Genomic DNA, 27,139 nt, shown 5'->3' on the forward strand with positions numbered 1-27,139 from the left:
GACACATACTGAAATGGGAAAAGCTGTAGGGGGTACATTATGAGCAAAAAATAGAATCAATATTTTAACATATTAAGTTTGCGGTTCTTGTCATTAATCCAAGCAGAGATTTGGAGAAGGCATCTAAGTGTATGCCTCTGGAACTTGGGGAGAATTCTGAGATGAAGATATAAATCTGAAAGTCTGTAACCTCTTGATAGTATTTTGAGCCAAGGAAATGGATAAAATCACCTAAACATACAGTGTTGCGAAGAAGTGAAAACAGGTGGATAGCACAGCATGGAAACACCATCCAGACACCATGAGGGGCAGAAGAGGCGGGTCTGGAAAACATACCAAGTAATTGCCGAGGAGTTTCGATAAAACCAGGTAGGTATGGAGCAAAAGGCAACAACAAAACACAGGTTGAAGAAGGGTAAAGTGATCAGCTCAGCAACTACTGCAGAGAGGTCAGGAAACAGGAAAAGAGAGAATTGATTACTGATTTTACAAGCAGTGATATGATAGGTGACTTGAATGTGAGCCATTTCAGTGGAGAATAAAACCTGTGTGTTATCCCCTCCAAAACCACCAAGATAACACTAAAATACCAACGTTCAACTTCTCTCTTCTAGACTGCTGCCTAACCGTATTCACAAGGGGCCTCCAAGTCTGGAAAATCTGCAGGGCAGTAAGGGGCAATATCAGATTAAACACAGTTTACCACCTGCCTTGACCTGACCACGCACCTTCCCATTCTTGGTCTTGTTTAATTATTAAGTGCATTATGTATAGCATAAGGAAAGAAAGGAAGGAAGGGAGGGAGGGAGGGAGGAAGGAAGGATCAGGATGTTCAAGTGACTTCCCCAAGGGTCACACAACTAGTCGGAGGGAAAGCCAGTTCATACCTCACCTCTGACTCAATGCTGGGATTTTTGAGTGTCATTATGGAAAGAGCACCAGTGTATGGTTTCAGAATGTCTGGATTCTATTTTCTTAAATATTTTATTTATTTATTTGAGAGAGAGAGAGAGAGTGCATGTGAGAGAGAGCACGAGCAGAGGGAGAGGCAGAGGCAGAGGAAGAAGCAGACTCCCCGCTGAGTGGAGATCCCGATGCAGGACTCGATCCCAGGACCCTGGGATCATGACCTGAGCCGAAGGCAGATGCTTCACCAACTGAGCCCCCCAGGTGCCCCAGACTGTCTGGATTCTTGATCTATGACAGTACCTTGGTGTTACACAGACCTGGCACATCACTTCATGTTTTAGGTTTATGGATTCTCTGCCTCCGCTCAAAGCCCAGCTATGTCTCCCCTAAAGAAGGCAAAAAGTCCTGGAGCCAGCCCTGAGCAGCCACATCTCTCTCCACCCCTCAGTCACAGTGTGTCTTGCTCACAGGTCTCTCAAAAGCCCTGAGAAGAGCAAGAGCTTCCATGATAACCGTAATCACGTTTATATTTATTTAGGCATGAAAACTTACCAAAATATAGTTTTGGAGAAGTTGTCAATAAAGTCCTTACTATTTCTTCATTCTACCCACCAAATACCCTACTCCTGGCCTCAGCCACTTTACTGGGTGAAGGACAGAAGCAGAGATAGTGGAGAGGAGAAGGCAGAAGAACATCTCCTTTCTCCCAATTTGTTCCTTGGGTTTGGGGGCCATCCTGGATGGAAAACAATGGACTCTGGAAAGAACTCTGGCTTTGACATGAAAAAGACCTGGCTCCTGACCCCTGCTCTGTTCAATGGTCATTGTGGTGATTGATATTGTTTATTTTATTTTAAAAAGCTGTAGAAATTTGGGCAAGTTAACCTCTCTATCCTCAATCTAAGTTAGGGATACTAAGAGCTAAACCGTGGACTTGTTGAGAAGATGGTATAAGGAAATGCAGCTATAACACCAGGAAGAAGTCTGGTTGGCCATCAGTACACCATTCAAAAGGGAATCACTCCTACTACCTCTCCCTAGTCTTTCTCAGACCAAGATGATTCTGAAACCCCTCAATCCTTGATTTCACACGCATCAGTCATGTGCTCTAAGGGACTGGGAAGTGTAACACAGTAGCAATGAAAAGCCACTAATGTGTGTACATCAATGCTTAGATCCGTTTTTCCAATAAAAGAAACCGGGCCTCCTTGGAGGAAATTATTCCAGAGAAAATATAAGGTAAGCCTGGAATGCGGGATGGCTCCAGAAATGAAGACCATGCTCACAAAACGTTGGGCACAAAAGCCAACTTGGAGATCCCCAATGACTACCCTTGGGACAATCTCTGCAACAATATAAGTAATGATACAAATGGATAAGATAAATATCCACAGGGCCATACTCATATAAATAAATAATTGAATATATAAATAAAAGGGGGAAGAAGGGAGACAGTTCTTTCAGTAGAAAGAAATAGAATTCCAGTAAGTAAAGGTAGAATAAATGATAAACAGATTACTGTTTATTATTTACTGTCCTCTGCCCCTCCCCTGACTTGTGCTCTCTCTCTCTCTCGCTCACTCTCTCTCAAATAAATGAATAAAATCTGTATCAGATACAACAAATCATTTCACAATGAGAACTAAGTAAAGAATTCAAATAGAATGCATAGGATGAGTTATCTTTTGATGGCCACTGAAACTCAGACCCGAATGCTCAGGGAGAATAAGTATGCAGATTGGGGATGTTTAGGGGGTGAGGGTAGGTGGGCAGGTGGTAGCACATTCCGGTCAGAAAGGTCAAATAGTGCTAAAGTACCTAAGGTACTATGCTGGAAATGAAGTTGGCATATCCTGGGTCCCCAAGAAGGCCAGTGTGGCTGGAAATGGGAAGGCCAGAAGGAAATGATGCCAGTGAAGTGGTCAGGAGCCTGACTATTTAGGGCTTCTGAGACATGGAAAATAAATGTACTTCCTCCCCAGCCCCTGATTCTTAGTTCAAATGCATTCTTCTCAGTAGTTGGAGGCTTTTCAATAGAGCTGAAAATCACCACATGCTCACAAGCTGCCATCACCTCATAATTTAGGTGAGCTGACCCAACTTATAATTTAGAAAGACTAGTCTGGCTGCTTGGATTGAAGTTGGGGATGGGGATGTAGGAAGCTCTTACTGACATTTAGGTTGTCAATGATGGTGACTTGGATTAGGGTGGTAGTAGAAACAGAGAGAATCAGGTTTAAGACATGTTTTAGAGGTACAACTTGCTGATAGATTTAATGAAGAAGATTAGAGAAAGAGAAGTCCCTCGTAGATGTTCCAGGATAAAATGAAAGGCTTTAAGGCAAGTGTGGCATAATCAAAATTGGATTTTAAAAAGTCATTCTGGCTGCAGAGTTTCCTAAACCACTGTTATTATAACATGACCTTTATAATTTTGCTGCAATCACATGAACCTCTAGTGTTATTAAACTGATATGAGCTGCTACTCTTAAATATATTTAGAATGTTAATTTGCATGGACTCATCGTTTCTGCTTACATGTGTATTATGTTAAAATGAAACTCTACTTCATTATGGAAAAATGTAAGCTAGTAGTAGTCTTATTTGCTGAAGATTCTACTTTGGTGTAATCAGAAAAAAATTTAAATATAAATTAAAAATAGAGAGAACTTACTCATGCATAATTCAGTATTTATTTAATGCCATGTCCATATGCCTATCTAAATTCATTGTTTAAGAAACACCAATTTAATGGAATATTATTCAGCACTAAACAGAAAGAAGCTATCAAGCCACGAGAAAACACAGAGGACGCTTAAATGCATATCACTAAGTGAAAGAACCCAATCTGAAAATGATATATATGATTCCAACTATATGACATTCTGGAAAAAGTAGGGCTATGGAGGCAATAAAGAGATCAGTGGTTTCCAGGGGTTAGCAGGAGGGAAGAATGAACAGACAGAACACAGAGGATTTGTAGGACAGTGAAAATACTCTGTATGATACTATAAGGATGAATACATGCCATCATAAATTTGTCCAAACTCACAGAATGCACAATACCAAGAGTAAGAGCTAAGATAAACTAGGGACTTTGGATGATTATGATGTGTCAATACAGGCTGACCCATTATAATAAATGTACTATTCTGGTGGGGGATGTGGATATCGAGGAAGGCTATGCGTGGCGGGAAATCTGTACCTCCTGCTCAATTTTGCTGCGAACCTAAAACTGCTCTAAAAAAAAATAAAGTCTCTTTAAAGAGAGAGAGAGAGAGCAATTTAAAAGCAGGAAAACTGGTCAGGAGATATTAAAACCCACCAGCTGATGGTGTCTTCTGTTATAATCCAACACTCTATTACTGCATACTTTCTGAAATATTTTATGTGGAATGGGACCCACAACAACAAAAATGTATTGATAATTACTCTTGTTCTCAAATTAATTTTAATAAGAAGCAGATTTATGCAATATAAAATAACCTGCTGGTGTGAAACAGTTAATTCCCTAGACTCCCAACTTGCTCATAGGAAATGAATAAGGTTTTGGAAAAAGTCCAGCTCATTTATTCTTTTACTCAAGATTCATTCACTGGCCTCAGGCTTATGATTACTGGTGAAAAAATAAATATAAAACATTTAAATTCAATGTGGAAGTTAAATAAGAAGGGAGGGATGAATCCCTGTAGTTAAATCACCAACAAAATAGATTCTTGTACCGTTTACTGAAAGCTGACATTGAACCTCCAGGGAGAAGAAAAAGTGTGGTATACTTAGAGAAAAACATAAACCTATTAGAATTATGATGTGTGCTGGGTCAGACTTTCAGGAGAGTAGTATTGGTGAGTTCAAAATAGACATTCCTATTCGTGACCCACTAATAGAAGCATTGCATTCTCCTATGGGTTTTCTAAAAAAGTGTACAGAATGGATACAGAAATGTGACTATATAAGAAACAAAATGTAACTCTGTATCTGCGATAAAATGAGCTTATCCCTCATCTGCCTATACTGCCTAAGAAATTATAGAACAGTGTAGCACGTGAAATAATCCCAGCAAAGGTGTCTCTTTTCTGGTTTTCACACATGTGAGATTTTTATGCCAGGTGTATTATATTCCACTCTCCGCCCATCTCTTCTTATGTGCAGTTTACATGCTAATCTCCCATCCTTACAGCCTCTCACAGTGGGCCCTGCAGACTTCCAGCTCTGTGCGCATGCCCTGTCAGGTTCCTCTCCTTACAGGTGCCTTTCTATATCCGCATCCCAGGAGTCCTGCCAGCTTTCAAACACCAGTGGAAATGCCACATTCCCCAGAAGTCTTTCCCAAATCTTTCTTACTTCGTGTTTCCACACTCCAGAGCTCACCCTGAATTGTTGCATCAGGCTTTCTAAAGGAGGGGGTTGGCATCTACTATTTCTAACAAAAGCTTTGAGTGATTTTTAGCATCAGGAACCTCTGGAAAGCAGTCTGTAATCAAACTCTATGGACCAAGCATTTTACTTTTGTTGCCAGAAGGGGGAGCTCTCACGCGCTATCACTGGTCATCAATTGCAGACCCATCTGGAAAAGATGTGTCTTGCGTTCTCTTGAATTCCCAAACTGAAGAAGCCTATACTTTGCTATAGCAGAAGGAAGGAAAAACTTGTCCTTGAGGCAAGCTCCGCCAATAAGAAAATACCACAACTCAGCCCACTAGTGAGAAACCATCAACCACCTGAACTCTCCCTTTCCTCCAGGGGACTTTCCTTCAAGGCAGCCCCTCCCAATGCCTTGCTTTCTTTACAAACTAATCGTCCTCTCCTTCGTCCTCTGGGCTTACCTATCTTTGCCGTAACTTGCTTCTCTGGAACTGCAGTTCCTCTGCTATTCCCGAATAAACCCATTTGCTGGTAAAATACTGGCTGTTTCAAGGTCAACACCCTTTTTCCAAATGCTGATAACAACTGTGTAAAGTAAGAATTATTGACTCAATGTGCTGAAAAGGTAACTTGTTCAGCAGAGGTTAGTAGCTCGTATAAAGCCACACAGCTGGTGAAGTGACAGAGTGTATTCAAGTCTTGCTCTGCCCTGTTTTAAAGCTGGAACTCTCCACTGACCCCACTCTGGTACCTATAAAATATATTTGTGTTGTGTTATGCTATTCTTTTTTTTTTTTTTAAAGATTTTATTTATTTATTTGAGAGAGAGAGAGTGAGACAGAGAGCCCAAGAGGGGGTAGGGTCAGAGGGAGAAGCAGACTCCCTGCCGAGCAGGGAGCCCGACGTGGGACTCGATCCCAGGACTCCGGGATCATGACCTGAGCCAAAGGCAGTCGCTTAACCAACTGAGCCACCCAGGCACCCATGTTATGCTATTCTTTAGGTTATTTGATTTCGTTAAAAATGATCATACAGTGATTTTTAGAGATTAGCATCTCTGAGTTTTCCAGGAAAAATAACACACCTGAGGTTTCTCAAAGCTGAAAGCGGTGCCTGACTTCACACTTGGGGGTCACCTCTCACCCCCAGAAAACCCCCAGAGTTCATTCCTTTCGGACTTCACCCGAGACCACTAATACCATGATTAAAACCCAATCAGATTCTGTCACATTGAGACAGATAGTGTGTGTGTGTGTGAGAGAGCATGCACAGGGGAAGGGACAGAGGGACAAGCAGACTCCCTGCTGAGTGAGGACGCTGACACAGGGCCCGATTCCAGGACCCTGAGATCATGACCTGAGCTGAAGTCAGACGCTTAACCAACTGAGACACCCAGCTGCCCCTCTGTCACATTCCTGATTAAGATGGTGGAAATCTCATGTTAGGGCAAGCAGATCTAACCGATCATTTGAAAATTAACCATTTGGGGCGCCTGGGTGGCTCAGTTGTTAGGCGTCTGCCTTTGGCTCAGGTCATGATCCTGGCATCCTGGGATTGAGCCCCGCATCGGACTCCCTGTTCAGCAGGGAGCCTGCTTCTCCTTCTCCAGTCCCCCCACCCTGCTTGTGTTCCCTCTCTTGCTGTCTCTGTCAAATAAATAAATAAAATCTTAAAAAGAAAATTAAGCATTTGATGATAAGGACCAGAAAGGAGCTCTGGGAATGGTTAAACCACAGTGTGAGCATTCTGCAGAGGTGGGGGGGGAGGGAGGAGGAGGGGGTTGTGCATCCACGTCCTCTGCCCTCTGGCCCTTCCTGAATCAGCCTCCTTTTGTCTGCCCAAGACACCCAGTTGATTACCTTTCTGTGTCCCTTTTCAAACTCATTCCCAAAGCCAAGAGTAATTGTGCATTCAGCATCGGTGTGAAAACCCATGATCACGTTAAAGTAATTGTAGCTTTTCATTCCCTGGCAAACAAGCTTTAAGGAAACAAGAGAAAATTTCATGTCAGCTCTAAACAGCTTTCTCTTTTGTCCTTAAAACATTTATCAATGTGTAATTTTTGAAGAACCACATAGTCATGAAAGGTGGTGGATATAATCATGGCAAGAGAAAGAACCCCAGGAGAAGCAAAACAAATAAATAGCAAAGAATAGCCATATGTGGACAGCAAAGGAGCTTCTACAGCCTAAATTGGGAAATGCATGGACCTGTGGTTACAGATAATACTGGTATCCAGCTGGCCTGGGGCTGTCGTGTTAGGAACTGGAACCGATTCTTTGGTCAGGCTCCCTTGATAATGGACACCAGGATATCTGCCCTTGGCTCTCCTACACTGGAACCGCCTCTCTTTCTGAAAGCACTCCATCAATGACAGAAATTTGGGAGGCGTAAACAAGCCCCCAGAGTAGCCAGATCAAGGGATTATGCTGGCTTGGTTAGACCCTGCACATTTCACTCTCCTACAGTAGACTAACCCAAGCAATACAGAAGACTAGGAAACTACCTTTTCTCTATCCAGGAGAAGGGATCTTTGTTCCCGTGAAATCGTTCAAGCCCAGTCAATCAGCAGCCACTTAGTAGGCCTTCAAATGGAGTCAAGTGAATATGAACGCTACATCTACAAACAGGAAGATTTACAATTTTACTTTATTAAAAAGATTGTTGTCACACATGCTGATGGACTCTAAACAGCAAGACTGACTGTCAAGTAGTGTGATTAGACAAAGGATTCTGAACGCTTATCATTTTCTTTCCATCCATTGATTTAAAAATATTAAGTGAGGGGCGCCTGGGTGGCTCAGTCAGTTAAGCGTCTGCCGTCGGCTCGGGTCCTGGTCCCAGGGTCCTGGGATCGAGCCCGCATTGGGCTCCCTGCCCCGTGGGAAGTCTGCTTCTCCCTCTCCGACTCCCCCTGCTTGTGTTCCCTCTCTTGCTGTGTCTCTCTCTGTCAAATAAATAAATACAATCTTTAATAAATAAATAAATAAATAAATAAAAATATTAAGTGAATTTCTGATGTTAGAAACTCTAAAATTAGGCACTGGAGATATTCACCAAAAACCTCCACGGGACCTTGGGAAGACCTCCCTGTTTCTATATAGCCAGCACTTTCAGCACGAGGGGAGAGGGGCCTCCAGAGCCCTACGTGCTCACGGGTGACCTCTACCCTCACCTCCTGCCAACACTCAGAGGTACACCCACCTTGGTCCTCCTATGGTTCTTTGACATGGAGGTCATGAGCCCCCATAAGGTTAATAAGCCTAGGTCCCCCTGCATCCCTTGGATTCTCCCTCCACTGTGGTTCTGTATGTTGTTAAACTGATCTTTCTTCCATTCATCACCAGTGTCCTCAATACTTCCACTCTACCTTTTGGAAATGTTAGTCATTAGTACATTCTCTTATTTTTTTTTTTAAATCTCATTTCTTAAATGTTGTTGCTGTTCTTGTTCTTATTGGAATCTGGGACACCATGGAGAACTCTGCTTTCTCTGAAATCTTCTCGAAACCACAACTGTTTACCCATCCACACCCTTCATGCAGCTCAAGGAGCTTCCCTTTTACTGCTGTTTCCAAAGCTTTGATGTAAACTCCTTTCATTTAGCTTCCTCCCTGAAGAGTCCCCAGGTTTGGAACTCACGGAATCAGATAATACCATTTGTTTGAGTCGCCTACAAACCCCGAAATCCTTATTCCTTAAGGATTTTATCACCCGCCTCATTATAATTTTCACTAATGATATACATAATTCTTGGTTAGTGTAATATCCACATAAATCAGACTTCTAATATTTTAATTAGCTCTATTAAGGTAATAGACACACAGTGAGTGTACAGCTCATAAACTTTAATAAATGCAATAGGTTCTGTAACCACCACCACAATCAATATATAGAACACTTCTATCACCCCAAAGTGTCATCATCCTTCCCCTATGTTGTCCCCTGCCACCAGCATCATTTCTACCACTGTGATTTTTCCTTTTCCACAATGTCACACAAAGGAATGATATAGTATGGAAATGTTGGCTTCCTTCATTTAATATTATGCACTTGAGATTCTCCCTTGTTGCTTTGTGTAACAATAGTATGTTACTTTTTATTGCCTGGTAATATTCCATTGTATGCACATAACACTGTCTATTGATCCATTCACTATTTTGAAAAACCCAAGTTGATTAGATTTTTCCAGCTTCGGTGATTACAATGAAAGATGCTATAAATATTTGCAGATAGATTTTTGTGGGAACTTAAATTTTCATTTCTCTAGGGTCAAATACATGTAAGTAGGAGCACTAGACCATATGATAAATGTTTAATTTTTTGAGACTATAAAAAACTACTTTCCAAAATATCTGCACCATTTTGCATTCCTATTAGAAATGTATGTGAGTTCCAGTCTCTCTGTATCTTCTCCAGCAATGGATATGTATATGCACAGTTGTTTTTTTTTTTCAGTTTTCTAATAGATGTGTCATTGTACTTTTCTGTAATTTTATTCTTGATTAATGATGTTGAGCCTTTTTTGTTGTTGTTGTTTTTATTTTTCATGTGCTTACCTGCTATTCTGTTTTTTTGGGTGAAGCGTCTGTTCAGATCTTTTGCTAATTTTTTTAATTGAAGTTTTATTTTCTTATTGAATTTTGAGAGTTCTTTATATATCCTAGATGCAAGTGCTTTATGAGATATGTGTCTTACAAATATTTTCTATCAGTCTTAGACGTATAGTTTTCTTTAATTATCAATGACTTTTGAGGAATAGAAGTTTTTAATTATGATGAAGTCCAAATTATAATTCTCTTTTATTAGAGACCTGTGCATTCAATGCTCTTCCTAAGAAATCTTTCCCAGGAGATCTGCAATCTGTACTTGTCTTTGATCCCACCCCCTTGGCTCACCCTTCCAATCGCTCTCTTGCAGTCTTGCTCGCCTCCTGTTGTCTTTCAGGCACACTGAGCATGCTTCCTCCCCAGTGTCTGCACACTTGCAATGACCTTGGGCCTGCCTCTTCTGGGCTTATTCCCTCCTTTCCTTAAGACTCTGATCAAATGTAGCCTATTTGATGAGGCCTTTGCTGACAAGTCCATATAAAAGAGTTACCCACCCTTGCCATGTTTCAGTACCTTTTCCTCAGGCTGTTTTATCTTCCCTCATAGTATTTATCACCCTATGTACACATATATGCATCTACCAATATATAGAGATGTAAGCTTATTGTAATCCCCTTCCACAGAACATAAACTCTTTGAAAACAAGTTTTATCTATTTTGATTATATCTTAAGTATCAAAGCCTAGAATAAAAAAAAAAAACTGAAATAGTGTAGGGGGTTCAGAAGTATTTCTTCTTGTGAAATAAATAAGCAGGTGAATAATTGTGTGTACTCCCATTGAGAAGGAGTTTAGGAGGAAGAGGGACATCAGTGCATCATAAACTTCTGCAGAAACAATTTAACAACTGCGATTTAATTCCTTTACATTAGTCTTGCAAAAACCACAAAACTCAAATGATAGTCAAGGCTACATTTAATGAAATGTCTTAAGTTTAAATAAGATAATTTCCTAAAATAATATGTAGAAGCTTCTAGGGTACATATGGCAAACACGTACGTATGGCTTATAATTTACGATCTCTGTTACTTATTGAAACTTACCACTTCTAGCTCAAGAAAGAAAATTCAGGGGGTAAAATCTTTATCACCATGATACCCCTTTGGCCCTTCCCAATCATCCTGGTGTAACTCCAGCTCCTGCAAATTCTGCTTTAAAAGTCTCAGAATCCCCTTGGATGTGTTATTTCCTCATGTCATCTTCCATCCCACTACTGCTCATGGTCTTCTGCCAGGATCCTGGACTAAGAGACAAAAATATAAGAAGTTAAATTGGGCCTGGGGGTTGAAATGGAATAATGGGCCCAGCTAGCACCTGTAATTAATAGGGATTATGGATCATATCTCGACATAGACAAAGTGTCCTTGGTAAAACTCTAGGTATTCCCAGTGACAGAGGCAAGGTAAAAAAAGGAGGAAAGGGAATTGGCAAAGAGCATGGACAATTGAGAGGGGTCACCAGCCCTGCAGACCAGCCTTAAAGCAATTCTCAAGCTGCACCAAAAATGAGGTGCTCTTGTGTAATGTCCTTTGGTGTCCAGTCATAGAGTTAGGTCAGTAGCTAAGAGTGAGAAGTACCATGTGAAGTTCTGGGGAGAGAAGAGAAAGTATGAAATATGCATCTCAGACAGCAGGAGAGCAAGACTATGTGAGCAAGGTGATGTGTAATCCCAGCTGCTCACAGAGTCTGTTACAAGTACAAAATCACAAGAATAAAGCAAAACCAATATTCTAGGCTGTGTGATTTTTCTCCAGCGATGTTCAGCCTTGCTGGTACAAACACACAGAGGTTGATTTTATCTGGGACTGGAGGTCCTTGGAGAAAGACAGAATGGGCTAGGGGATTGAACGGTGAGCCCTGAGATTTGAGCAGATCCAGCAAGGAAGCAAGGGCTGAAGTCAGGACTTCACAGTGACTTGTGGTGGGTCAAAGTCTGTTGTGAGAGCAACAGACCTTGAGCAAGGAAGCAAAGGACAATTATGGGGGGCATATTTTCAGTACAGGTCTGCTTTTGAAAACATTATCCATTTGAGTAGTTATAACAATCAAAATACCATTGTGCTCGATATAAAAGAAAAGTACCCAGTTTCCATTAACAACAGAGCAGTGCTAGAGCCTTGCTATTCTCTGAATGCGCAGACAGCGTCTTAATCCGTTTGGCTCCCCTGCTTGTCGGAATCCTGTGGAGCTAATGGCCCAAAGCCTCCCCTCTCAACACTTCATGTTGGCATGACGTCCCCTCAGCTATCATTGGGGTCAGACAACTCCTGTGACCTGTTTTGCCCAAACTCTCAGCACAGGGTAGAGTTGGGGACAGGAATTCCAATTATTAAGCACCAGCTGCATGCTGGACTTTCTGTCGGGCAAGAATACATGCAGACATGGTATATCTACACACATTACACAGTGACTTACACGTAGTAGATAGTCAAAAAGATTTTACTAACAACAAAATAAATGATGCTGTTTTATTTGCCAACACTTAGAGATTTTCTTTTGTTCTTGCTCTCTAGAGCATACTTTGAACTCAAAGTTACTAAGCACTTTTTTTTCCCAGAAACTCTTTGAAGAAACATCATAGCTGCTATCACTCCTGCTATTCAGTTGAAAAAAAAATTAAATTAGAAATACATTTTGAACCTCTGCAGTATAAAATGAATAACAAAAAAACATTCTAATCAAAAGCTCTGTGATATAATATTTAAGCTCACAACTGGCTGCTCTCAAACTTAGAAATAAAATATCCTAATGGAATAGGTGGTACTATATAATCCTCTTCCTGGGACTCATTACGTCTTGCCTCTCAGAGAGGACAGCTGGTAGATAGAAAATGAAAGTATTTCAGCAGCAGATTTGTCAGCTCATAAGCCAGCATTATTTACTTTAAAACTTGCACTAAGAATACAACCATAGAGAATTGTCAATGAATCGTGCATTGGTATGCAAAGAGATTGCCAACAATTTGCTAATATTTAAAGGAAAGATTATCCTGCAAATAATTATAGGGACAGACTCATCAAAGAATATTTTATCTTCAGGTTTGAGAGTTAACATTCCAGAATGAGATTTGCTTGTAGACTGGGGGAGAAAAGATTAACTGAAAGAAAAGGGGAGTGATTAGTGGGTTTGAGGGATAGGGAAGGACAGGAGCAACTTCAATAATTTTTACAAAGAATAGAGAAAATTCATTACATGGCCTTGTTACTATGGCTACAATGAAATAAACTAATATTTAAAAAATTAAGACTAATTAAGACTTTGGGGGCAAAGCTAAAGAAAGAGGGTGACAGTATGAATATCTGATTCTGGCTAAAGTGTATCCTCTTGTGTCTGCATCACTGATTTCCAGAGCGTGTTCTCCACTCAAAGTTCACGCCAAAGGAGCCAATGATCAACCATGTTTAAGAACCCATGTATTTTAGCCCTCCTTTGAATACTTAGAATGCATCCAAAAGGCACTGGGGCCTTTACAGTAAATATACCTGATGAATTTTATTTTGACATACCTGCAAATAAAAAACCTCCCCTCTTCCTTTACGCTCACTACAACACACTCACAACACATCTGACACCAGATAGGTGGGTTCATTCCCCACACCAAGCAATTCTCTGCAACACCATCTGGATACCCCACAATTCAATTCGATTCTGACACTAACCTGGTGCTAATCCAGGAGCCCAAGTGTCACCTTGTTATAACAAAAGACATTCCTATTTCCCACAAAATTCCAAGGGGTTTAGGCGCCCTGTGCCAGGAACTGGGAGCAGAGACCAATCTATGGATTTTCTACTATTTCCCAATACCAATCCCCATCTCAGTTGACCATGCATTAAGGCGTCCGTTTATGTGTTCATCTATCCCTTTATTCATTCTGTAGCACCTTTTACACTGTGCAAACAGTGCTATCCAAACCAGGCACATAAATGGACTGGATCATGCTGCAATTTTTCCCTTGAAACGGATTGCTATAGCCTCCAGGCCACATTACCCCATTTAGCCTGCACCCTGTGGACCCTATGGAAGTGTCAAATGAGAGAGCACAGTGGCTGGTGAATTGTAACAAACTTTATTAGTCACTGCACCGACCAGGTGCTGGTGGAGTCATGTCCCGGTCCTAATGATCCAGAGATATTTTCACAAGAGTTTTAAGATCCTAAATTATAATAGTTTCTAAACCTTCGCACTGGTCACCTCCCCTCCCTAATGTGCCTATAACCATGCCCATCCATGTCCCTGTAATGGGACACAGGGGCGTATAGGGTTGTAGGGTGAGGCGGCTCACCCAGGCAGCCTCTCACCTTGAGGCCCCACTCTGTCCTTGGGTAAACCAAACAAGCCATGTTGAGATACATGTTCTCTGACTAGTTTCAAAGATGTTTGTTTGATTGTGCCTTGATTTTGTTTCTAGATGGGAATAAGGAGTGGAGCCTCCTTTCACTATTAACAGCCATATCCTTATTCACTATCGACCCCTAACTGGGCCAAAATCCAGAGACCTGAACAGAAGAGATCTCAGTCAGTGTGCTGTGAAGAAAAAGAGAGGAAGGAAAACAGCCAGAATCGGGATTTAGCATTTGGCAGATATTACCTTACTTCATTCACACTGAGATAATAGAAGGTCCTATAATGAGGATAATGTTTTGCACATATGAAACCCACCCATTTTAATTTACTCCTAAGCCAGGCTCTTATGCAGTCTTCTGTCTCCCTGCTCGAGCCCTCAGCTTCCTTGCTATGTGTCCTAGAACAGAGGTCATAGAGAAGCTTTGAGGTTGGAAGCTGAGTTTTTTAACTTGCTAGTTGTTTTGTAAAGACAAAACAAAACAACAACTAAAAACAAAAACAAGCTAGTCATGTGAGGTTAGGAAAGGACTTTAAGATTTCCTGTAGTTCTGTTTTTCACATTCAAGAATGGGTCATAAAATTGATTAAGTGACATTAAGATAAGTTTTTGTGTGCTTGTTTTTTTGTGTTTTTTTGTTTGTTTGTTTGTTTTGTTTTGGTTTGGTTTTTTTTTTGGTGTGTTTGTCCCCAGGTATTGATTAGGACACAACAGAATCGATTAGAATAGAATACTGATGGAATGTATCATTCCTATCAAGAATAAACATTGCTTTGTGAAGTGTGCTTATGGGAAGCAGGATGTGATGAGCAGTGCAAAGGCCCAGAGAGGGAGGAGAGCAGGGGTGCTCATAAAGATGGTGACAAAGCCAGGGCTCAGGTCCCTTTCTGGAATTCTAGAAGGAGATGTCCAGCAGTGTGCCCCCACATGCACCCTTACCAATTTTCTCAACCCTTGCGTCCAACCAGGGGCAGGAACATCCCAGTGAATGGGGTAGCCAGCTTTGGTGAGGCAGAGGGGGATCTTGGTCTCTCGCTACCAGAGTGTGGCACGTAGTCTAGTTTCTCCTCTGTCTTGTGGAATGGTAGGCAGATGAAGGAGACAATGCTGAAGGGACCAGAGCACTGCAGATGTTGCTGAAGACTGTGGAGCTAAGCTCCTTGCCTGACAGTCATGCAGTCATCATAGTCAGGAGTCGGGACTGAGATGAGTCTACCCAGCACACGGGTATGGAAGATTTTCTCCTCACCCTTTCCCAAGCTACAAGATCACACCAGAAGTGATCTCATCAGTAGACCTCGGCAGCAAACAACAGCAGAATGCCTCGGGGAGGACACACTTCACTGTTCTTCCATCCACTGAGCTGCCCACAAACAGAAGCTCCCCTGAAACAAAGACCAGGGAGGATGCAGGATGCTTCCTGTATGGAAGGACCCCAACTCTCTCTCCACCACAAGATCCTGTGACTCACACCTTCTCTCAGGCACTCATGTACCATCTAGGGGTGGGGAGCTGGGATGGTGGAGCTCTGAATGGCAGCATTTCTAACTGGATGCCATCACCTAAAAAACAGATCCGGGTTTGCTTTCCTGCTCACCGTGCTTCCCTCACACTACTATTTCAAGACAATCTGACCTATCAGCATAGAATCCCACTCAACACTGTATCAGACCCAGGAACCCATTTTATTATGGAGAGCCAACAATCAACACAATTATAATATGCTCCAAGAGACTAGAAAGTGGCCAGATGAAATATAGGACATTCAACTTTGGGCTGGTGCACTCCATGAAGCTATATATGCATACCAGTGGCATATATTTTATGTAGTGTCTCAAGAGCTGGAATACATGCATCTGTGTTCCATGGGGTCAAAGCAGGTTGGCTCCTCTCAACAAATCACCAATATATCTCATTTGTGGAACTTGTGCTTCCCAACTATGAAACTTGGGCTTACCTAGTAGAACTTAGGTCTTAGTCCCAAGAAGAGGCTGCTTCTATAAAGCCACAGTGTAATAGAACCCCCAAACTGAAAACTGCCAATCCTATCCTGGCATTTAGGTTATGAAAAGAGTCCAGCAGACAAAGTAGTTGTTACTTTATTGATGGAGTCACTGATGCCGATGACCTTGATTCTCTAGGGTTGTTGCTTAACTAGGAGGATAGAAAGGAATGTGCCTGGAACCAGGAAGACCGCTGGAGTAGCTCCCATTCTGTAATCACTGAGAACAAACATAAATGGGCAATTACGGCAACCGTGGTCTTCCATGAGATGCTAATCACAGCCTTAGAGAACCAGATTCAGGGTCATCCCACTAACTGCACCACACAACAAGTTAAGGCGCTGGCTGAGGAAATTCAGAATGGTGGTTGGCGAACATGTTGAGTCACAATCTTGGACTTGGGAATAGAGGCAGGAAGAGAGGACGGTTAGTTCTACTTTACCTAAATTGAGTCTTTTATAGAGGTTGAGGTTGGCCATGACATGGAAGCTGACTTTTGGAGCTAAAAGAGACACATAAATCTGAGCTGTGGAAAAGGAGATTATACCTCATGCTCCCTGCCTCACGCTTTCCCAGTTAACATGTGAGGGCTTGGGAGACCCCTGGTTTCTGTTGTTTTCCCCTTCTCCAGCATTATTGTAGTCTGCACTGAGAAGATGAGAAGGCTGTTTGCTGCCTCAGACATCACAGAGTGGCCTGATCTTGCTAAATGCCCATCCATGGATCCTCAGAACCCAAGGCCTCCCTTTGCCCATCTTGTAGGGGAGCCAGAGCAGGCCCAGCCAGGATGCAAGTTTGAGTTTTTGGTTTAGAAATTTGAAAATAAGGGGAAGAATTCTAATCATAGGCAATGCAGGAGACCCAAGAAGCCCAAGGGCAGACTTGTGCACTGGTGAAAGCTAGCGTCTAAATATTAAAATGTCTGAGCCCAAAAACTGAGGTCAGCGGGGGCAGAAACAAACATCCTGGGAAACAGCATTGATTCTGGAGGTCACATCTGGGCAGAAAGGTAAACTAAATGGAAATAGATCAAGTCAAGGAAAATACAAACACCAAAGAAATTGTAATAAATAGCAGAGTATATTAGCCAAATGCATATGTGTGTGTATCTTTCTATCTATCTATCTATCATCTATCTATTGTGTAGTATAGCAGAACACTCAGAATCTCAGTGGCCTACAATAACACATGTTGTTTTCCTTGCTCGGCAGGGACAAGGCTGATCTCATCTGGGTCTGGTGAACTTGTCTACAGGCTACAGGTGAGATCTGGCTTGGCTCTGCCCATTTGCTTCCGAGGCCCAGTCTGCAGAGGCAGTGGCCACCTGGAGTTTGTGCTTCTTTTTGGAGGATTACGGCAACGCAAGTGGACAGATGAAACCACATACATGTTTAACCTCTCTACCCATGTCATATTCCTTCATATTCCATTGTCCAAAGCAAGTCATGGCTAAATGCAAAGTCAGTGTGTCAGGGGAGTACGCTCCACCCCACCTGGTGTGGGAGAGGAGGAAGTATTTGCTGAAGGACAGTCCATCACCAGTGGGCAAACAGTGGCTTTTCTGAGTAATCCTTAAGCAAAGATGGGCACGTGGTATCTGTGTTTGTGTGCCTGGCTCAGGAGGGCCATGGGCAGAGCTAGAGTGAACCTGAGGTTTGCCCATCCAGCAGCTCAGCTTTGTCACTGAGTCAATCAGACTTTGAGACTCGGCTTAAACTGAGACTAATGTGCACATCAGGATGTCAGTTATTTAACTTATACAGAGTTGACTATTTTTGCTCAGTAACCTGGATATTTGTTTTGACTGATCAGAATGTTTTCTTCTAAAAGCAAATCTACTAGGATGTCAAGTTAATAACAGCTCCCGGCTTGGTGAGTGTGAACTCAGCGCAGAACTTTACGGGGTAATGTCTCTTGTGGCCTTAGCCTATGGATCCCTAATACAAGAAGCACCATCACTGGGGTGGATGAGTTATTGTGTGTCCCCTGTCCCAGCAAAAGAGAACACAAGGCCAACTGGATACTGTCATTTGGATTCATGTTGACCACCCTGCTCTTGATTGAAACATATTTCTTTGTATATATAAAACAACTCATTAGGATGGAGATTGCCATACTCCCAACCTGAAGCCTGTTTTGTCTATTTTTAAGTAAACTGTCTATATATCAGAGCATCCATATGAGTTGCTTTCATTTGTCAAGCTGAATTATAAAGGCATTTATTTTCACCATCTCCAGTAGCCATGCATATGTATTAATGGCCTGTATGACTTGTGTATTCCAGGTCATTGAATTTCAAATATTCTCATTATTCTATTGCATACGTCTATTTTGAATTTGGTAAATATGGCTATTCAACATGTAAAGATAACTTATTTTGGATTAGTGAGGTTATTTTTTCAATTCTGACATTTTAGGATAGTCATTAAAATATGAGTTGACATCTGGTTTCATGTTACTGTTTCATATTATGTTACAAACAAGTTTTTGGCACTTGAGAAAGTTTCATAAGTATTTTGAGTATCTGATTTCTCATTTGTAAATTGGGAAAAAATACCTGCTTTGCTTGCTCTATAGAAATACTGAAAAGGAAATTAGATAATGTATGAAACACAGTTTCTCAGTCCATGGGAGGGGCTCAATAAATGGTCAATGAATCTAGTTAGGATTTTGAAATGTTTCTATGAAGTTTCAAGCAATATATATCATGAAGTAAAATGATTAAGTTCTATTTGGCATTGATTGTTGCTGTTGTTTTATATGTTCCTTGTGTTTTCTGTTTTAATGTTTTAAAAGTCTTTTTGTCAGGACAGCAAATCAGGCTACATCTCCTTCCCTACCCTTTGTTTCCTAGACCTATTGTCCTCATATACAGAAAAATCTTGATTGATTTGTTCCTATGGTTCCATTTGTCAACACATGACAACTCAAGTCAGCAAACAATAGGAAAGGAAACCCTCAAAAACAATTGAACAATAGACCTAATTTTAATTTTACTGCAAGATCTCCCATAGGAAGATAGCAACAAAAATGCCACTTTTGGCATCAGCAATGGGCATTTTTCTACTTCGTTCTTCTATTGTGAGCCTCCCTGGTTCATTTTAATCCTGACAGAATTCTCTATAATGGTCATTAAATTTCAAAGTACTGCACAATTAAAGATTAGTTAACTATTAGACCATATAATGCCACTCTGATTTATGCAAGCTTCATTAAAATCTTTTTCAGCTTAAGATCTGAGGGGGATAGGAAATGCACCAGATTTAAGAATTCAAATCAATTTAATGAGACTTTTCCTTTCTTGAATTCCAGCTATGTGCTTGTGTGGTGTTAGATGCTTCTGAGAATGGAAAGAATTATAAATGGTTGGTAATAATGACTAAAAAAGAGCATTAGGTATTTACACAAGAGAACAGAGTTTAAATGTATGGCAAAAAAATAAAAGTTTTTTTGTTGTTGTTTGTTTGTTTTGTATTAGCATAGTGGTAGAATGCAAAGGTTTTCAATCAGACTAAACTGGGAAAGTTATGTAATCTTTCTAAATTCTATTTATTTTAACTGTGTATTAGTTTTCTCTTGATGGGTAGCAAATTAACCCAAACTTAGCAGCTAAAAGCAATGCCCATTTATTAAATTCCAATTCTGTAGGTGAGACAATAAGGTTCAACTGGAGTCTGTTTAGAGCCTTTGCAAAGCCTGAAACGGGTGTTGGATGGTCAAGCTCTTATCTGGAGGATCTGGAGAAGAATCCACTTTCAAGCTCCTTCGGGGAGCTGGCAAAATCCAGTTCCTTGTGCTTGGAGCACTGAGGTCTGTTTCCTGAGGTTACTGGGGTTAACTGAGGGTTCCTCTCTTCTCCTAAAGATCATTCCTTCTCCATGGTCCTCTCCAACTTCAAACCAACCATGCATACCCGGCCCTTTTTGTGCTTCAAATCTCTCTGATTTGCCTTTGCACCTTCCTCTTGTCTGCATCCAGAGACAATTCCTTGCTTTTAGGGGTTCATGTAATTAAGTTAATCCTGCCTGAAAATTCCCTCTTTCTTAATGTCAAGTGATGAACAATCCTAACTGCATCTATAAAGTTTCTTCATAGCTGTACCTAGTTTATGGTTTGATTGGGTAGCCAGAAAAAACAGAATCTTGTGGGGGGGTGGCATCTTTAGAATGTTGCTTACCATAAGCTATAAATGGGGTTAATAGAAGAATTTAATCCACTGGACAATTATGAAAATTAAATGACATTATGTAGGTAAAGAAATTATTGCTAGGGGCGCCTGGGTGGCTCAGTTGGTTAAGCGACTGCCTTCGGCTCAGGTCATGATCCTGGAGTCCCGGGATCGAGTCCCACATCGGGCTCCCTGCTCAGCGGGGGGTCTGCTTCTCCCTCTGACCCTCTTCCCTCTCGTGTTCTCTGTCTCTCATTCTCTCTCTCAAATAAATAAATAAAATCTTTAAAAAAAAAAAGAAATTATTGCTAGCACATAGTACATTTAAGAAGATTTAGCATCACCATAATTATTACTGTTATTATCACCATTACTTTATTATTATGATTATTAATTAAATTCAGATTTGAAAGATTAAAGACCAAAGGTCATAAATTGACCTTCGAAGTACATTACGGTTTCATGCTAGAAGTTGTCTTCCTCTAGCAAGGAGTTATTAGGAACAGAACCAAAGCTATATCATCCTCCATAGAGAGAAAAAGAGAAAGCATATATATAAAATATCTAATATATATACACTATTACATGACATTCCCAGTATGTGCCCTATCTCTTCATTTCCTTTCAGTTTTCTTTTTTTTTTTTAAAGATTTTATTTATTTATTTGAGAGAGAGAGAATGAGAGACAGAGAGCACGAGGGAAGAGGGCAGAGGGAGAAGCAGACCCCCTGCCGAGCAGGGAGCCCGATGTGGGACTCGATCCCTGGACTCCAGGATCATGACCTGAGCTGAAGGCAGTCGCTTAATCAACTGAGCCACCCAGGCGCCCTCCTTTCAGTTTTCTAATGAACAGGATATTTGTCTTTTTCTTTTTATTGTTGTTGACATAAAACACCTTAAAAATATAAGTATGGGAAATGATATACCATGCAAACACTAACAAAATAAGACTGAAATGGCCATATTAATATGAGAAAGAGGCTTTGGAAGCAGTATTATTGCTAAGATATAGAAGGACTTTCATAAGGAAAATAGGATGATGATAAAGGAGTAAGAAGCAAAATAATCCTCAATGTAGTATATGAACCTAAAAGCAGAGCTTCCTTAAAGATTTTATTAATTATTTTTTTTGGTGGGGGAAGGGCTGAGGAAGAGGGAGAGGGAGAGAGAGAATCTGGAGCAGACTCCACGCTGAGTGCAGAGCCTGACATGGGGCTCAAACTCACAACCTTGAGATCATGAACTGAGCTGAAATCAAGAGTCCATGCTCAACTGACTGGGCCACCTAGGCGCCCCTAAAAGCAGAGCTTCCTTAAACATTACTCACAGAACTGACAGAGCAGAGAGGAGCACAAGCGGAATCCAAAATAGGGGTGGGCATCCTTATCATTCATTTGAAATCCTACAAGGCATATGCTCTGAACCCTAATGGAATGAAACTAAAATCAATAACAGAAAGAGAGCTGAAAAAGATCTAAGTTTGGAAAATAAACAATATATTTAAGAATACATGGATCAACGAGGAACTCACATGGGAAATTAGAAAATAATTTTAATTGAGCAAAGTGATAATTTAGGAAAGGAAATTTGTTTAAAGTAGCTAAAACAGTGCTTGGAAGGAAGTTTATAGCATTAAATGTTTAATTTTTTTAAAAAAATAAACTAGTTTTTAAAATAATGGTCAGGGCGCCTGGGTGGCTCAGTTGGTTAAGCGACTGCCTTCGGCTCAGGTCATGATCCTGGAGTCCCGGGATCGAGTCCCGCATCGGGCTCCCTGCTCGGCGGGGAGTCTGCTTCTCCCTCTGACCCTCCTCCCTCTCATGCTCTCTGTCTCTCACTCTCTCTCTCTCAAATAAATAAATAAAATCTTAAAAAAAAATTTTTTTTTAAATAAATAAATAAATAAAATAAAAAATAAATAAAATAATGGTCGGAAATCAATTACCTCGATTTCCACCTTAAAAAAAACTAAAGAGAAAAAAAGCAAAAAAAAAACCTAGAGAAGAACAAATTAAACCCAAACATGCAGAAGAAATGAAATAATAAAGATAAGAGAAAATTGGAATGAAATTGAGAACAGCAAAACTAATAGAAAATCAATGAAACAAAACACAAAATTTGCAAGAAAGATCAATAAAACTGATAAATATATAGCCAGGTTGACTGAAGAAGAAAATGATAGAAGTCACACATTGCCAGTACCAGAAATGCAAGAAAGATTATCACTAATGCAAGAAAGACATTACAAGGAAACATGAAACGAACACAAACGACATATGCCAGAAAATTCTACATCTTAGATGAAGTGGACCACTTACTGGTAAGACAAAAACTACCAAAATCAGTGAAGTAAAAATCGATGACCTGCATATTCTTATAACTTTTGATGAAATGGAATACCTTCCAAAAAGGAAAAAGACTGGCTCAAAGATCTTCACTAGCAAATTTGACCAAATTCTTGAGGAGATAAATTTACCCCTTTTATACATACTGTCCTACAACAATAGCAAAGGAGGAAACATTTCTGAGTTCATTTCTTGAGGCAAGTATGATCCCAAAACCAGACAAAGAGATCAGAAGGAATGAAAATTACAGAACAATATGTCCTGTTAATACAAACAAAATGTATTTTTACAAAATATTAGAAAATGGAATTCAGAAATGTATTAACTGAAAATATGCCATGACCAATTTGGGGTACAAAAATATGAGAACTAATAAACGAGCTTATGAAGATTACAGGATATAAAATCAATATACAAAAATCCATTGCATTTCTGTATACTAGTAATGAAAACTGAAAACTGGTAAAAACACACAAAAACATGAAATACTTGAAAATAAATTTAACATGTGCAAGATTTGTATACAAAACAGTCATGAGAGGATTGAAAGAAGGCTAAATTAATGGAGAAATATACAATACCACATTGAATTGGAAGACTCTATACTGTTTAAGATGTCAATTCCAATAAATTCACCTGTAGATGAAAATAGTCCTTAAGAAAATATTAGCAAGACTTTTGGAGAAATCAACAAGCAAATTCTAAATTTATTTTGAAAAACAAAAAGTAAAGATAGCTGAAACAATTTGGAAAAGAACAAAGTTGGAGGACTTAAAGTACCTGCTTTCAAGATGTAGTCTAAAGCTACAGTAAGCTGGACAGTCTTCTATTGGAAAAAGCACAGACACATAAATCAATGGAACATAATAAAGAGCCCAGAAATAGACCCATACCCACATACGATCAATTGAATCTCAAAAAGGTGCAAAGGCAAGCTGGTAGAGAAAGGATTGTATTTTCAACAAATGGTACTGGCAGAATTGGTCATCCAGATGCAAAACAATAAATCTTGAACCATAGCTCAATTTATTTTAAAAAGGTACATGACACTTACATGCACTTACACAGCCTTGGGTTGGGTCTCCCAAAAGTAGACTCTAGCCAAATATTCAAGTGCAAGTATTACAGCGAAGTGCAGTGGGAGTGGTGTTGGTGGGAGAACAAGGAAGCAGGAGAGGAAGGAATAAGAAAATTGGGGCACATTTTCCATATAAGCTCCCAGACTCATACTAATCCTCCAGGGGTATCTGGATTGTATGTCTTACCACAGAGATGGTCCTGACTTCAGGCAAGAGAGCTAGATGTTTTATAATCACACACTGGTGATTGCTTGACTAGGAACATAAACTCCAAACTACTTCTGGCTCTTCATGCAGGCAAAGCAGTTTTGGTAGCCCTGAGCCACTTGTCTGAATAAAATCTTATATGTGAGCCTTTAACAGCAGAGCACACAGAGGCTGGGAGTGGACACATAGCACAAGTAAAAGGATAGAAGGGCTTGTATGTGCACACTGAAGCTGTTGACCATAATTCCAGACCACTTTCTATGTATATGTGATGTGGAGATAGCCACTCACTAATGATAAGGATTCACAGTCTAGAAGAGGGATACAGAACACTTAACATTAAAGGGGAGATCCGGTTCCAGATCCGGTATGTGAAGTGCTTGGCAGTTACCACTCTTGTCCCCACAACAACAGAATCTTAAAGAAACTGAAAATCACTACCTATCTTAGACCCATCAGGGACTGAGGTTGCAGGGCAAATTGCCACCATTAAATCTGGAAAGAGAAGTGAATGCAGAGAGTCACAACTCAGATTTGCTTAACCAGAGCAGAAGCCACTGGAGCTAAAACTGATAGGAATATTTAGGTGGCAATTTTGATAAATTTCTGGGTAGAAAAAAATTATAAACCTCTAGGCAAGTTAACCAGGAAAAAAAGAAAAAATACAAATCACTAATATCCAAAATTTTATTTTATTATTTTTTATTTTTTTTAAGTTTTATTTATTTGACAGAGAGAAACAGCGAGAGAGGGAACACAAGCAGGGGGAGTGGGAGAGGGAGAAGCAGGCTTCCCGCTGAGCAGGGAGCCTGATGCGGGGTTCCAACCAGGACCCCGGGATCATGACCTGAGCCGAAGGCAGACGCTTAACGACTGAGCCACCCAGGTGCCCCTAATATCCAAAATTTTAAAAAGCATTCATCACCACCGACCCTATGGACATCAAAAAGATAAGGAATAGCAGAGAGCCTGCTCAGCAGAAAGCCTGCTTCTCCCTCTGCCTGCCCCTACCCCTGCTTGTGCTCTCTCTCTCTCTCTCTGACAAATAATAAATAAAACCTTAAAAAAGGATAATGAATACCACAAGCAACTCTATGCCCACAAATTTCATACCTTAGATGAAATGGGACAAATTCTTTAAAAGACACAAACTACCCAAAACTTACACAAAGAGAAACAGATAATATTAATAGTCTTATATCTATTAAATAAATTGAATCAATAGCAAATAAACTTTCAAAAAGAAAGCACCAGACCCGGATGATTTCAGTCACGAATATTACCAAATATTTAAGAAGAAATCGTGCCAATTCTTCACAAACTCGATAATAGAAGTCAAAGGAATATTTCCTAACTTATTCAATGAAGTTAGCATCACTCTAAAACCAAAATCAGGGGCTCCTGGGTGGCTCAGTTGGTTAAGCATCTGCCTTCGGCTCAGGTCGTGATCCCGGGGTCCTGGGATCTAGTCCCACATTGGGCTCTCTACTCAGCGGGGAGCCTGCTTCTCCCTCTCCCTCTTCCTGATGCTCTGCCTACTTGTGCTCTCTTTCTCTGTCAAATAAATAAATAAAATCTTTAAAAACGAAACAAAACAAAACAAAAAACAGATACAGGCATTGCAAGAAAGGAAAACCATAGACAAGTATGTCTCATGAACATAGATGAAAATGTCCTCTGCAAAATATTAGCAAATGAAATCCAACAATCCACAAAAAAGGATTCAACACCACGACCACGTTGGGTGTAAAACTCGAGGTAATATATGCTGCCGTAGAGCTCCTCAGAGTTCTAGGAGAGCTTCTGTGAGGGTAATGTGCAGATTGTGTGTAAGTCAGGGAAGGCTTCCTGGAGAAGGTGACATGTCCCAAGATTTGGAGATATATACATCCAAAACATGGGTGCCATGTGGCTGAAGTTTAGGACCATGATCTGGAGGGGGAGGCAGAGCTCAGCTTAATAAGGATAGTGAGGCTGAAGTGGATGAGTGGGTAAGAACACAGACTTTGCCATCACCATGCCTGAGTCTGAGCCGTAGCTCACCACTTGCTAGCTGCAGGACTGTAGAGAATTATTTGAAATTCCTGTTTCCTTGTGTTTCCTCATCAGGGAAATGGAAACTTCTCCTAGTGTTTTGTTGTAAGTTAATGTACGTAAACCACTCAGAATACTGGCACATGTTTAGCTCTTACTCTTCACTTGCTACTAATATTATTAATCTAGGACTTAAAATGTATCGGCAGCTATGTGGAGTGTCTCCTGAAGCCAGCTCAGAGTCACTGAAATATTTTAAGTAAGGAAGTTTTCAGGGTGATATTTCCATTTTAGGAATCAACATAATCACTCTAACAGCAGTGTGGACTAGCAAGATGAATCACACAGAGGGGTTTAGGGTCTTTAGTAGTTGTCGTCCAGGACAGAAAGAATGAAAGCAGGTGCCAACACCATGACTTTAGAGAAGGGTCGGAGTGGGGAGACAGCTATGAGAGATGTTCAGGAGGGAGAATCAGCAGGACCGGGCCCCTGATTTAGTGTGGAGATTGTGGGAGAAACGATGCCCCGGGAAGCAGTAAATAATCTTCGAAGAATGAACACGCCTACAAGACAATTCTTTATTGCTGCAAACATCGCTCTGGAGTTACAGCTTTGTAAATCACTGGAGTGAGTGTCTTCAGGAACATGAAGAATTGGAACATGAGCAGTAAACCTCGGTGATCCCTGACATAAGCAACAGAAATCTCAGTGAAGAAGAGACTTGGAATATAACTGGAAGACTGGCCAGAAAATGTACAAAAGAGGAGACAGGATGGCTTCTAAGGGCCATGCGATCTTGGCAAATCCCAGCCACATACATAGAGGTCATTAGAATGCTCCTCTGTCCTGGACACGTGGGCTCATCAGACAGGGCGATTCCAAGGGAGGAAATACTAGACACACGCACACACGCACACACGTGTACACACCTATCCTTAGTTTCTCTAATACACGCTGTAGGCTTGAGATCTCCCTAAAATATCCAGCACTGCTTCACTTACTCTCTTTCTGAGATGTTCACTGACTAACCTGAAACAAATCATTTGGCTCAATGTTCTCATTTTTCAGGTGAAAGAAG

General features: G+C 40.7%; 1 long non-coding RNA gene across 1 annotated transcript in view; it reads right to left on the bottom strand.

Moving 5' to 3' along the window:
- Positions 1 to 7,905: 7,905 nt before the first annotated feature.
- LOC115941078 (uncharacterized) overlaps positions 7,906 to 27,139 on the bottom strand; it is a 45,933-nt gene continuing 26,699 nt past the window's right edge. The window contains exons 2-3 of the long non-coding RNA XR_004075808.2: positions 10,926 to 11,125; positions 7,906 to 8,221 (exon numbers count right to left, since the gene is read on the bottom strand). This is a non-coding gene — a long non-coding RNA (uncharacterized LOC115941078). The remainder of the gene's footprint in view (positions 8,222 to 10,925; positions 11,126 to 27,139) is intronic.

Source organism: Leptonychotes weddellii, chromosome 4, assembly GCF_054177405.1.
Source record: "Leptonychotes weddellii isolate Sample4059 chromosome 4, ASM5417740v2, whole genome shotgun sequence".
Taxonomy (NCBI): domain Eukaryota; kingdom Metazoa; phylum Chordata; class Mammalia; order Carnivora; family Phocidae; genus Leptonychotes; species Leptonychotes weddellii.